Source organism: Salvelinus sp. IW2-2015, unplaced genomic scaffold (genome assembly GCF_002910315.2).
Source record: "Salvelinus sp. IW2-2015 unplaced genomic scaffold, ASM291031v2 Un_scaffold2810, whole genome shotgun sequence".
NCBI lineage: Eukaryota > Metazoa > Chordata > Actinopteri > Salmoniformes > Salmonidae > Salvelinus > Salvelinus sp. IW2-2015.
The window spans coordinates 75,531-80,614 of record NW_019944110.1 but is presented as its reverse complement, the minus strand read 5'-3'; the positions used below and the strand labels follow the sequence as shown (position 1 = coordinate 80,614).

At 45.7% G+C, this 5,084-nt stretch overlaps 1 pseudogene; it reads left to right on the top strand.

The window, feature by feature from the left end:
• Nucleotides 1-3,574: 3,574 nt before the first annotated feature.
• The window catches only part of LOC112074769 (hemopexin-like), a 19,900-nt pseudogene continuing 18,390 nt past the window's right edge, over nucleotides 3,575-5,084 (top strand).

Genomic DNA, 5,084 nt, shown 5'->3' with positions numbered 1-5,084 from the left:
TGTGGGAATGAGTACTATCCAATACCAAAATACAGGAAAGGGGGATATCTAGTCAGTTGTACAACTGAATGTATTCAACTGAAATGTGTCTTCTGCATTTAACCCAACCCCTCTGAATCAGAGAGGTGTGGGGGGGGGCTGCCGTAATCGACATCCACGTCTTCGGCGCCCGGGGAACAGTGGGTTAACTGCCTTGCTCAGGGCCCGGGGAACAGCGGGTTAACTGCCTTGCTCAGGGCCCGGGGAACAGCGGGTAACTGCCTTGCTCAGGGCCCGGGGAACAGCGGGTTAACTGCCTTGCTCAGGGCCCGGGGAACAGTGGGTTAACTGCCTTGTCAGGGCCGGGGAACAGCGGGTTAACTGCCTTGCTCAGGGCCCGGGGAACAGCGGGTTAACTGCCTTGCTCAGGCCCGGGGAACAGCGGGTTAACTGCCTTGCTCAGGGGCAGATTGAGTAGTACTGACGCTTTAGCTTGACCTCTGACCTCTGTCAATTGGAATAATCTAGATGGTTCGTGAACAAGAAACAGTACCTACATAACTGACTAACAGAGCAAAATGATGTCTGTGACATCTATGCCATGGTACCATTTTGCAATATTCATATCAACTCCAGTTGGATATTTTAAGTGGTTAATTGCTCAACGTTCCAAATGCCAAACCAGTGGCAGGACTTGGCTCTGTCCAGAACTCAGTGACTCTGTCCAGAACCCAGTGACTCTGTCCAGAACTCAGTGGCTCTGTCCAGAACCCAGTGACTCTGTCTAGAAACCCAGTGACTCTGTCCAGAACCCAGTGACTCTGTCCAGAACTCAGTGACTCTGTCCAGAACCCAGTGACTCTGTCCAGAACTCAGTGACTCTGTCCAGAACCCAGTGACTCTGTCCAGAACTCAGTGACTCTGTCCAGAACCCAGTGACTCTGTCCAGAACCTAGTAACTCTGTCCAGAACTCAGTGACTCTGTCCAGAACTCAGTGACTCTGTCCAGAACTCAGTGACTCTGTCCAGACCTCAGTGACTCTGTCCAGAACCCAGTGACTCTGTCCAGAACTCAGTGACTCTGTCCAGAAATCAGTGACTCTGCCCAGAACCCAGTGACTCTGTCCAGAACCAGTGACTCTGTCCAAACTCCAGTGACTCTGTCCAGACCAGTGACTCTGTCCAGAACTCAGTGACTCTTCCAGAACCCAGTGACTCTGTCCAGAACTCAGTGGCTCTGTCCAGAGCTCAGTGACTCTGTCCAGAACCCAGTGGCTCTGTTCCAGAACCAGTAACTCTGTCCAGAACCCAGTGGCTCTGTCCAGAACCCAGTGACTCTGTCCAGAAACTGTGACTCTGTCCAGAACTCAGTGACTCTGTCCAGAACCCATGACTCGTCAAGTCCCAGTGACTCTGTCCAGAACTTTTTTAAAGTGGTTAATTGTTTGATCCCTTCAGGCTATTTACTTCAGTTATTTATATATTTATATCTACATAATTTAATTAGATATGGTAAGCAACTGTAAATTATCTTCCTTAATTAAACTACAAAACCATATTGTCTTATGCAAATTCTAATTCATAATGTTTAAAATGTCTGCAGACAGAAAAGGAATGATCTCCCTTGAAAATACAAGCCTCAAATACACATATCCCAGTAGGCCTGTAAAATATTCACCTTTAAACGTTAGCTAACATTGATATAAAGGGTTCTGAAGTACAATGGTCAGCGGTTTTATTTATTTTAGTCTCTACATATTTACCTTACGGGACGGCAGTACCTACATAACTGACTAACAGAGCAAAATGATGTCTGTGACATCTATGCCATGGTACCATTTTGCAATATTCATATCAACTCCAGTTGGATATTTAAGTGGTTAATTGCTCAACGTTCCAAATGCCAAACCAGTGGCAGGACTTGGCTCTGTCCAGAACTCAGTGACTCTGTCCAGAACCCAGTGACTCTGTCCAGAACTCAGTGGCTCTGTCCAGAACCCAGTGACTCTGTCTAGAACCCAGTGACTCTGTCCAGAACCCAGTGACTCTGTCCAGAACCCAGGACTCTGTCCAGAACTCAGTGACTCTGATCCAGAACCCAGTGACTCTGTTCCAGAACTCAGTGACTCTGTCCAGAACCAGTGACTCTGTCCAGAACTCAGTGACTCTGTTCCAGGAACCCAGTGACGTCTGTCCAGAACCTAGTACTCTGTCCAGAACTCAGTGACTCTGTCCAGAATCAGTGACTCTTGTCCCCAGAACTCAGTGACTCTGTCCAGAAAACTCAGTGAACTCTGCTCCAGAACCCAGTGACTCTGTCCAGAACTCAGTCTCTGTGTCCAGAACTCAGTGACTCTGTCCCAGAACCAGTGACTCGTTCCCGAACCCAGTGACGTCATGCTCCAGAACTTCAGTGACTCTGTACCAGAAACCCAGTGACTCTGTCCAGAACTCTGTCCGCACTGTGACTCTGTCATACTCAGTGACTTCTGTCCAGAACCAGTGACTCTGTCCAGAACTCAGTGGTCTCTGTCCAGAGCTGTCCGAACTTAGTGACTCTGTCCAGAACCCAGTGGCTCTGTCCAGAAACCCAGTGACTCTGTCCAGAACCCAGTGACTCTGTCCAGAACCCAGTGACTCTGTCCAGGAACTAGTGACTCTGGTCCAGAACTCATGAGTGACTCATGGTCTCTGAACCCAGTGACTCTGTCCAGAACCAGTGACTCTGTCCAGAACTTTTTTTAAGGGTAAGTGTATTGATCCCTTCAGGCTATTTACTTCAGTATTAATATATTATATATATATCTACATAAATTTAATTAAGATATGGTAAGCAATTGTAAATTGTATACCCTAATTAAACTACAAAACCATTATCTTTATGCAAATTCTAATCATAATGTTTAAAGATGTCTGCAACAGAAATGAAGATCTCCCTGAAATACAAAGCCTCAAAGTACACATAATATCCCAGTTAGGCTAGTAATATTCACCTATAACGTTTAGCCTAAACATTGATATAAGAGCGTCTTGAAAGTAACAATGGGTCAGCGGTTATTTATTTATATTTTAGTCTCTACATATTTTACCTCTGGACGGGAGAAAGGTCGAGTTAATCCTGACCCCAGCATGCTCTGGAGATCCCTGATCATAACACAATGTTTGTCTGTGGAACACTGTTCTGCAATAGTCTTACATAAGACTGGACATAAGCCTGGACATCTACCTCTATTGATTCTGGTATCTGATTGAAGGGATGGATTCACCTTGACCAATGGCAGACACACACACAGAATCTCTCCTCGTTTGCAAACGTGTGGCGGTCTTTGTGGGACGGCATGTGATTGCCAGGTCTGCCCACGGCTGTGCTCTGGACTGCACACGCGCACGCACGCACACGACAACACAGGCACAGCACACACACACCAACACTGTCACACACACACACAACACACACACACACACACAACACACACCCCACCTCCGTTCAGCTACCCCCTGAGACTATCCAGTCCTGGTGTCTATGGTGACAGCCCACCGCCCTGGCTCAGGATTAAAAAGACCCGTCCAGCCGCAGACCAGGCACCTTTACCAGAACTTTCTCCTGTAACCGAAGGACGACATGAAGCTGCTCTCCCAGACACTGTGTCTGTGCCTGGTGCTGGCTCTCAGCCATGCCCACCACCATGCTGGACATCAAGATGGAGGTGAGTGTCGGGAGAGGGTATGAAGGGCCCGGTATAACAATTATATACTAAGTAATACTATATTATATATATATATTATATAGTAATACTATATAAGCCCTTGTTTTTCGCTATCATGTGACATAAGAATTTAATTCTTGTATTATTAAACATTATCCACAAAGTAGATTTACAACAAAAATGAAAGCGATTGTCTGAGGATGGTGAAACTGGACAGTTGATGGGAAAAAAGTTTTGAAGAAAGTTTCACATACCAGGCATGTCAACATGATGCTGTAAAACCCAGGGACCTAACCAGTGTCCTTAGATTACTAAGTGTCCTTAGACAGAGACCTAACCCAGTGTCCTTAGATTACTAAGTGTCCTTAGACAGAGACCTAAACCAGAGTGTCCTTAGATTACTAAGTGTCCTTAGACAGAGACCTAACCAGTGTCCTTAGATTACTAGTGTCCTTAGACAGAGACCTAACCAGTGTCCTTAGATTACTAAGTGTCCTTAGACAGAGACTAACCAGTGCTCTTAGATTACTAAGTGTCCTTAGACAGAGACCTAACCAGTGTCCTTAGCTTACTTTTAGCTAGACACTACTCATAGTCCCCAGAAGACAACTGAACCAAGGTGACTTTAGCTAGACACTACTATAGTCCCCAGAAGCAACTGAACCAGGTGACTTTGTTTACGCATACTCATAGTCCCCAGAAGACACTGAACCAGGTGACTTTAGCTAGACACTACTCATAGTCCCAGAAGACAACTACTGACCAGGTGACATTTAGTTTGACGCTACTCATAGTCCCCAGAAGACAACTGAACCAGGTGACATTTAGTTTGACGCTACTCATAGTCCCCAGAAGACAACTGAACCAGTGACATTTAGTTTGACACTAGTCATTGATTGAATTGCTGTTACAATATGATCTGTTGCATCTGATGCACATTCAGATGTCATAAATGCAGCACTGCAGAGTTCTCCCTTGTCCTCTGCCGTGCCCTGATTGATATTACTGTTGGATGAAAAAAAAAAAACACAAAACATCCGGGTAGTTGGTTTAGGACCCTTTCTTCTTAAGGTTGCTGCCCCTATCTCACCAGCCTATCTCTGACCTTTAACTGTCTCTCCTCTTGGAGGTTTTCCCATTGCTTAGTAAGGCAGCCACGGTGCGTCCTTTAATTTAAGGGTGGAAATAAGCTGTCCTAACTGTTATAGGCAATTTCTATTTTTGCCCTGTTTATCAAAGGTGGTCCCGTGTTGGCTCAGTTGGTAGAGCATGGCGCTTGCAACGCCAGGGTTGTGGTTTCATTCCCCACGGGGGACCAGATGAATATGTTATGAACTTTCCAATTTGTAAGTTCGCTCTGGATAAGAGCGCTCTGCTAAAATTTAGACTTAAATTCAA